Source organism: Lactuca virosa, chromosome 6, assembly GCF_052849685.1.
Source record: "Lactuca virosa cultivar CGN04683 chromosome 6, Lactuca_virosa_CGN04683_v6, whole genome shotgun sequence".
Taxonomy (NCBI): Eukaryota; Viridiplantae; Streptophyta; class Magnoliopsida; order Asterales; family Asteraceae; genus Lactuca; species Lactuca virosa.
The window spans coordinates 71,262,266-71,272,081 of NC_136431.1; the positions used below are offsets into that span (position 1 = coordinate 71,262,266).

The 9,816-nt window shown below is 34.6% G+C and overlaps 1 pseudogene; it reads right to left on the minus strand.

Moving 5' to 3' along the window:
* Positions 1-866: 866 nt before the first annotated feature.
* On the minus strand, positions 867-1,891 carry LOC145118857 (NADPH-dependent aldehyde reductase-like protein, chloroplastic pseudogene; annotated as a pseudogene).
* Positions 1,892-9,816: the final 7,925 nt, after the last annotated feature.

Genomic DNA, 9,816 nt, shown 5'->3' on the forward strand with positions numbered 1-9,816 from the left:
TTTTGATTCAAGTATTTATATTTTATGTACAGTGATTATGTTTGATCTTATTTATTCTGATTGTTTGTTTAATTTATGTTAGCGTAAATAACCACCATAATCCAACATTTGTTAGGGTGGTGGGCCATATATATTATGTCACATTTTCCACGATGAATAGGTGTCCAATTCACAAAAAAAAATTGCAAAATCGTTAAATCACCATCAAACCTCTTGCTATATATTATATATAGTAATTGTGTTATTGGAGAATTTTAACAAATTTAATGGTATGATATACAAAAAAACATTAATAATTTTTTTAGAGCAAAATAAAACCTTTTTCCCCTTTTAATCATATTCCTTTTAATTTTATTTCATTCACTACTTTTTCCGTTCATATTTAACATAATGAATTAAAGACTCATTTGTTAAGGAAAATATAACAAAATTTTGCCTAATTATTTAAAAAAAAATCAAATTAAATGACCCATATAGCCATCGAAATCATAGTTGTATCATCATGTGCTACGATTTTGTCATTTAAACTGCGATTTCATCAAAAGTATAAGTTTTCTTTTCCTTTTTTTTTTCTCGAGTTTTACCATTTAGCATTACGAAATTTGCATATGGCATTTAAGCATCTACAATTTCAAAAGGCTCATCGGTTGGACTCCTGGAAAAAATCGCTCCATAAGCGAAATTACAGCTCATTAAGTGTTGCTTTTTCATAGGTTATTAGGCATTTTTCTTAATTTTTTTGTTATTTTAAAAAAAGGTAATTATATGGTTATACTAAATTATATTTTCTTTTCAGTTAATTCCTCCATTGTTCATTCAATTCTTGGTTCGTTCGATTCCATTGTCATATATTGCACACCAAAAAATACGAAACAAAAATTAATTAATTATTTTTGCAAATTGATATATAAGCATGTACGAAATTTGTAATTTGCTGGAAAAATATTTGTAATTTATTCAAAACACTGACCCGAACCCGAACCAACCCGCCACGAAATCTTACAAGAAAAAAGCCCGCGAAAACTCTCTTTCACACAAATCCACCATTGACACGAACGATCTGACCGTTTATCCACTCACCGGCGTCACTCGCCAAGAACCCAACCAAGGGAGCAACATCCTCCGGCAACCCCAGTCTACCCAAAGGGTTCTGATCAATTACTATATTCACCATCGCTTCAGTTTTTCCTTCGAAAAACAGATCTGTCGCGATAGGCCCCGGAGCTACACAGTTCGCCGTGATCCTCGTCCCCTTCAGTTCCTTCGCCAGAATCTTCACCATAGCCTCCACCGCAGCTTTAGACGCTGCATACGGCCCGTACCCCGGTCTCAAAGATGCCACCAGTGATGTCGTCAGACAGATAATCCTCCCTCCGCCGCCTTGCTTCAACCTGTTCGCCGCCTCCTTACAGCATAAATAAGCGCCTCTCGTGTTCACGGCAAACGTCCTATCGAATTCGTCGAGGGAGGAATTGGGGATCGAAGAATAGGAGGAGTCAAGAACCCCGGCGGCGTTGACGAGGATATATAATGGGGAATCGAAGGCGGACTCAGCTGCATCAAAGAGGGCTTTTACTTGAATCGGATCTGATACGTCGGCTTTGAAAGAAACAGCTTGTGGGGATTCAGATTGAGATTTGGAATTAATTTCCGAAACGACTAGATCCGCTTTAGAGGAATTGGAAGTGTAATTGACGACGAGCTTTGCTCCAAGGGATGCTAGGTGGAGGGAGATGGCTTTGCCGATACCGCGAGAGCCGCCGGTGACGATTGCAACCCGGTCCTGCAGTTGGAGGGGCTGAGATTGGGTGGTTTCCGGTGATGAGACTGTGATGATTTTGCTAGCCATAGGTGTGGTCGAGCCTTGAAGTTTGAGTGGAGAATAGGAAGTTATAACTATTCATTTTAAATAGAAGCACCAGCGCACTGCTGATTGCATCACCGGGATGATAAAAAGCCTCACTGCTGACGTCAGTTTCATGAATGAATACCTGTGACTCGTCTTGGGCGACATGACTAAACTTGATTTTTAATTGTACCACATCTCCTATGTTATTTTAGATCTGAACCGTTGTATTTTTATGTTAATTTAGTAAGAATGTATTTATTTATTTAAGTGCAACGGGCTAGTTTTCAGGTCATCATTCGAAAAATCAAAGCAATGAGGCTAGTTTTCAGGTGTTCGATAAATCGAGGCAATGAGACTGGTTTTTAGGTCATTGTTCGAGAAATCAAGGCAATGATGCAAGTTTTCAGGTCGTCGTTCGAGAAATCCAAAGGCATGTCATCCGATACCTAGGATGTCGGCACCCTAGGTATTAACATTTTGACTAAAAAACAAACCAAAACCAAAACCTGAACCAAGTTGAGGTACCACCACTCCACCTGGTCGTATGAAACTAGCATGCATCTTGACTCCCAGTACTCTTTCATAGAATATTAACAATTTTTCCTGCTCTTCAAAAGACCTATTCGGTTAACAGTTCTTCAATCAAGCACAACTGGTTTTTAGGTATATCAATTTCAGACCCATCAAATATTTCGCGTCTTGAAACCGGTGTTAACGTATTAAAATATATGTATGTATTTATGATGGGCTCGAGCCACTTTGTGTAGTATACTAGACTCCCTCCTTGTAACATATATAATATTTTATTATATTTAAAGTTATAATTTTATTTACCTAGTAAAGTTGTGTATAGGATGAAAGACATCTCGCTCATTAAAACAATATTATATGGTACATACGATAAAGAGGAAATCTGGAATACCACATAAAGTGGATGGAGCCCATACATAAAATACATACGAATCAAAACCAAAAATTTGAAAGACTTTTCTATTTCTTCTGATATATGGACTATTGCTAACAGAAAAAACCCTTGTTTTTTTCCCTTATGCGGCCGAGAGAAACTAATCTTATACCGGTCTGGTGGACGGTGGACCGGTGTAATAAAAAAAATATTGATTTTACTTTCTTCTATATCATTTTGTAATTTGTTCCCATATTAGCATTGTACAATAACAAATATACTCAACTAAACAAAATATGAATGAAAAAAACATTAAAAGACAATAAAATAAAAATGATAACAATCCATTTACACACAATTAAATGAAAGTACGTTAAAAAAAAAGTGAAAGTTATTGTTTAATTACATCCTAAATTGATTCCTAAATGAGTTCACTTTTCACAAGAAAATAATCAATCGTTAGTCGTAAAAAAAGTCAATATCTAGTAATTATTTTTAATTGTCAAAAAAGTCAATATCTAGTCATTATTTTTAGTTGTCGGTCCATTATCACCAGGTTAAGATAATCACAAAAAAAAAAAAAAAAACTCAAATTACAGAAAGTAAAAATCATTAACACACACTATTAACCATAGTATCTTATTTTTCCAAACAAAAATTATAAGTTGTTAGATTATAAATATAATATAGCCCAATCAGCAACCATCAATAACCGACAACACTTCAACTCATACACATTCAAAGAAACTGTGTGAAAGTCCAAAGCTCGAATAGAAACAAAATAAAGAAAGTAGAAAGCTATAACTTACAACAACTATAAAGTACATTGTTATTCTTGCAATTAGCTAAAAAAAGTGGTTAATTTGAAAGTAAAATGGTGTAATAAACAATTGAATGAGAGTATGTTGTTATTTCTTGCAATAATAACCTTATTATTTCTCGATAAAAAAATTTTATTGCATCTGTTATGAATAAAAAACATAAGGTAAAAATAGTCATTTCAATAAAATTTACAGCAAGGCTGTTAAATCTGAAGATGCACGAGACCACAAATAAAATGAAAGAATGAAGTGAACGGTATGTATATACCTTTCTGACTTGTCCTCTTTATGGGTCAAAAAGCCAAACCTACCACTTAGCGAGTAACCGACACCAAATACAAACAAGTATGTTGTTATTATTGACATGTTGGTCGGGCATTATACTTATATTGTTAACACCGTGAAAGACAAAAATGATCAACTCAATGCTAAAAATACGAATACAGATTAAATTTCCACTCCATGTCAAGTCTTTCGACAAAAATCCCAACATCCACCTTATAAAGTACTTTGCATGAAAGTAAGGTGCTAACTTCACATAATATCAATTTTACATTCCTTTCAAGAGTTATATAAAAGGAAATAAGTCCTTCTAAAATATGTTCCATAGACATATTTTAATGCTATTAACAGTTCCTGCACATAATAAGTAATTCATATAAATTTTAGAAAACTTAATGCATTAGACACCGAATAAAGCAAAGCATAAATCAAAAAAACTCGTAGCATCATGGGATGCTGACAAACTTTAAACTCATACAGTAAAAAGTAAAGATAAAATAAGCACATACATGAACTTAAACATATATCCTACTTATAGTTTACCTTGATTGCACACATAATAGTCTCAAATTACTAAAGAATAACGATTCATTCTGAAGTATTACCACTACTAGAAAACAGCCCTTTTAATGACGCGCAAACAATGACACGCGCTGATAGAGGACGCGTACTTGTGCATGCCCTAAAAAATAGTGTCAGTTTTGCAAAATTTAAAGGATAGAGGACACCCATTTTCGCGTGCCCTAAAATTAGTGTCAGAAAAGAAAAAAAAAGGAAATGCGGAGGGCGCTTTCGTAAAATGTGTGTCATCTAAGTGTGTCGCTTTATAATTTTTTAATGAAACACGCGTTTTAAGGCGGGATTTCACCCGCCTATTGGATCCCAAAAATTAAACCCCCCTCTTCCAATTAGCAAGAAAAAGCCCTAGGCCTTTGTCTTCATTAAGACAAAGAAAGACTGGGACGATGGGTATGTTCAAACCCTAGACCACATTCACGCCTCTCCATCCACACTCGCTACCTTTTCCTCTGTTTCTTCCTCTAACACCGTTGATTTAGGGCAAAATCTCCGCCATCTTCAGTTCATCTTCAGTCATATGGATTTGTAACCTCTGATTTTGGAAGGGAGAGATAGGGTTTCTGGAATTTTATCATGATATGAAACCCAATAACTGAAGTGATGAGAAGTCAGGGGTATTTTGGACCATACGAGTCAAAGATATTGGAAGGGTCATGACCGGTGACAAGGAGGGGCAAGAAGGGCGGTCCATTATTTTCAGGGGGCCTCAAAACAAAGATAGTCTAGTTTTTCACTTAGTCACACGCGAGAAGGCGGCATAGATCGATCGCAGCAGAGAAGGCGATATAGATCGATCGCGGCAAGAAGGGCGGCCCATTATTTTGGACCATACGCGAGAAGGCGACATAGATATCTACGATTCACGCTTCAACGACAGCATCGACTAGCGAGGTCCCATGGTTGATGTGATTCTCTATGAAGGATCAATTTATGCACTCCTACAGTCTTGCTATTCTGCTGATTGCTAATCAGATAAGTAATCGATTAATTGATGTTATCCAAGTCTTCAACTCATGCGTTGGATCAGTTTGTAATTAAATGCCGAAATCAGAATATCGATTGTTGAGTTGAATCTTCAGTTTGTAATTGAAATATTGAACGTCGGTTATCACTTATCAGTTTGTAATTGAATGTCGATTATCATTATCACATACAAAAATCACTCAATCAGATGCCGATTATCAGTTTCTATTTGAATACTTGAGTTGAATTGAACACTCAATCTAATAATGTTGAATTGTTGATTGTTGATTTTTTTGAAATCATCTAATCGATCATTCATACTTTCTAGAGGTATACAAAATAAATATAATTATTTACATCTCAATATTATTACTAAATCATTTTTTAACAAATATCAATGTAGATAGCATTCCTGCTTGGTGGATTTGGGGTTATTGGGTTTCCCCTTAGATGTGGCGTGTATGGAAAGAAGGTGGGACCGGGTTTCTGTACTGAAGTTTGAGTTGACTTTTTCTCTTTCTCTTTCTCTTTGCAAGTTTCATATTATTGTTATTTCTATCAACATGCAATTGTCAAGTTAATAAATCAGATGTATTTCTTGTTAATTTACAGGATTTCTTGAAATACAACGAATCATCTCTAATGAAGCTGCCTTGTAAGATATTTGATCCCATTCCACTTGGTGAAGCTGCTGGTGTTGGGAGGATGAAGGATGCAGATTTAGTAGCAATGCCTGAAGGTTCATCTTTATATGATTTGGTTCAAACGGGAATCACTACCACACATGCTTCTGTTGGAGTGGTGGTTCGCTTGAGGGAAGAGTTGTCTCTTGTAAAAGATATACCTGTTCTTTTTGCAATTGACCAAGTGAGTTGACTTTTTCTCTTTCTCTTTCTCTTTGCAAGTTTCTTATTATTGTTATTTCTGACTTAGGTCCGGTTATTAGCAAACAGGCAAATAAAATTTAATCTTAAATCTTAAATCTTAAATATTATCATGTTATGTATACATAAAGTCATAAACAATAATTCTTGTTAATTTTTTATTTGAATTTGTTTTTATATTTTTCAGGCAAAAGAACGAGTGTGCAGATTGATCCAAAGTGGAGTTGAAAGTGGAGCTAAAATACTGCTTGATGGAAGAGATATTGTGGTATTTTTTTCAACTTCATATAATTCTTTATGATATAAGGGCAAAATGGTCATTTAGTCCCATTCAGCAGACTTAAGTAAACAGACATTGTGTTGTTTTGATGTTGACTAGGTTCCAGGATATGAAGAAGGAAACTTTGTCGGGCCCACACTCTTGTCTGGTGTTACTGAAGATATGGAGTGTTACAAGGTATAAGCTTTCTAGTGTTATTTTCAGTTATGAGGATGAGGAAGGGCATTTACGTCTTTTGCACAAAGTATGTTACAAGATTTAAACTTCTATCTAAATACAGGAGGAAATCTTTGGTCCAGTTCTTATTTGCATGCAGGTCTGTTAATACTTTCTATATATAATACTTATTTAACTGATCATGTTCATAATTCGTTCTCTTGAGGGCTAATTTTGTAATTTCACCTTTTTATTTTTCAGGCCGACAGCTTGGAAGAAGCCAAAAATATTTCCAACAGAAATAAGTAAATTTTATTCCTCTCTTTATGAAAAAACAAACTCCCATCTTTTTTTGCTTTCATTATTTAAAATTAAAAAAAAAAATTGCTGCAGATATGGCAACGGAGCAGCTATTTTCACAACATCTGGTGTAGCTGCTAGAAAGTTTCAAACTGACATTGAAGCAGGGCAGGTAAGTAATTTTACATATCCTATGAATATTATGACATAAGAAAACATTTAAACTATTAAAATATGAAAATTCTTCTTATTATTATTTTTTTGTGTGTGTTTCAGGTTGGGATAAATGTCCCGATTCCAGTTTCGTTACCATTTTTCTCGTTTACGGGGTCGAAGGTGTCATTTGCGGGTGACCTTAACTTCTATGGTGGGTGGTGAATTTACGAATATGCCCTTGTGATGTAGCTCAAAATGCAGTTTCTGTGAATGAATTTTTAGGAGATACTTGGGATAAGAAACCGGTTGAGATTGAAAAGTCAATAAAAAGAAGTTTTTTTTTTTTTTTTCATTTTGAATTTTTCTGATTATCTGTTGACCTTTTGACTTTTTTTGATTTGTAGATAAACAGAATGGGTATTTGAATGAGTACCATAATCCACATGGGAAGAGAACATTTCAAGCAAAAGTAACAAAAACATTACAAATTGTTAAAGCATGAAAATCCTCCTTTTCCAGGTGTTCCTTCCCTCTCTCTCTCTCTCTCTCTCTCTCTCTCACTAGTAGTTTTTTTCTCATTATAGCATCCTACTTTCATTTCCTTCCCTATTACAGCATTGTACTTTCATTTCTTTTTCTGTTACAACATTGTATTAAATAAAAAAACTACTCAATCATAGCAATGTCTTGTGAACCACTTGTTCATTTTGTAATGTAGATCTTAGTGTTGGAGATGGAGGAGGAGAAGGCTTCAAGTTTTCAGAATTCGGATTCTGTTGTAGATTTGGAAACAAAAAAAGATAAGGATGTCATTAATAAGTATGAAAAGGTTTGACTTCATGACTTTATGATGATTTCTTTTTTTATTATATATATATATATATATATATATATATATATATATATATATATATATATGTTGCTATTCTTTTTTTAATCAATTCATTTGGTATCTTGTAGAAGCTATACAAAGAGCTTTTGGTTGCACCGGAGGATAAAGACTCTAAAGCATTGGCAAAGTTATCAACAGACATCCAAGAAATCACATTTGAGATTCAACAGTATATATATTCTCATATGTATCTTTTTAACAGGAATAGGTCCAAGGGCAACTAATGTTGAATCATCAAATCAAGAAAATGTTGATCTTCTAATGTTGTTCTTTTACAATGTTGTTCTTTTACAGGTGGTTGGAATTAGACCTAAAGTTGGTTGCTGATGTAGGAATAGTGGGTGCTCCAAATGCAGGAAAGAGCATGTTTTTAACTGTTATTAGTGTTGACATGTAGTGTTGTTTGACATGTAATGTTAGGTAACTTGTTTGACATGTGATATTTTTTGAAATGAATTATCGTTCTTATGTATGGTATTTTATTTTGTATAATGATAATTTCAATCTGTTGTTTAATTTGAAAACTAGTAATTCTATCAAAAATATAAATATTTTTAAAACATTTAAAATTATGACACGCAAATGCGTGTCGTTTTCCTTTATGACAGGGGCTTTCTTGATACGCATTGTGTGTCATAAACATGCGTGTCGCAAGGTTACGACACGCAAATGCGTGTCGTCTTCCTTTATGACAGGGCCTTCCTTGATACACACTGCGTGTCATAACTGCGCGTCGTAAAAGCGTGTCATAAATGCGCGTCGTAAATGCGCGTCGTCTATAGACGACGCGCAAAAGCGCGTCATCTCTCGTTATGACAGGGCCTTCCTTGACACGCATTTGCGCGTCGTCTGAGCGTTTTACGACGCGCATTACGCGTCGTAAAAGGCTGTTTTTCTAGTAGTGTACCATGCTTCTATTTCTTACTTAATGGACATACCTAAGTCACGACTTGAAAGACCCAAACTTTCATACTAAAGATATTGTTACTCCAAGTTACTCGAAAACATGCTACATGCATATTCAAAAATAATATTTTATATTTGATAATTTGATTACAAAAATAATAGTATAAACTATTCTAAATCTTTCAACAGTATATGACTATACTGAATGTTTATTACCTGCAATTGTTAAACACTGAGAGGGGTAAGCCGTGACGCTTAGTGAGTTTAATAATAGATACAATATAACATTATGCCATATATACACTTCAATATGGCAGAAGCAAAGGGAACAAGGAACAACAAAGGCATATGTGAATCATGCGACAAGATTTCCATACCAATCAATGATTTGATTCAAAGATATACAATCAATGAGACATAACAATTTCAATACTTGATATACATCAATAACGCTTCGGCCCAAATGACACATAAGACATACAATTTCTGATTAAACATTTTGGTAGATTTCAGGCTTTCAGCCCTATCTAACCTTCTGCCAATGCCATACGGGTAGAAGTCATTCTCTTTCGAGACATGCTCTACACGGCCAAAGGCTACATACCAATACCACTGTGAATCTAAGTCCTTTCACTGATCACATGGCCAAAGGTACAACTTTGCTATCAAAATAGCACGAAATAATAACACGGGAAAATAACATGAAAAAGCACATAGCATATATAACACATAACATACAAATGTTCCTATATATTGAACTCGCCGTGAAATAACCGGAGGTAAAAATAGTAATTTGGGCAGCACTTCGTGTCTAAAAATGACTTTCTTTGATGAAAACGGGGAA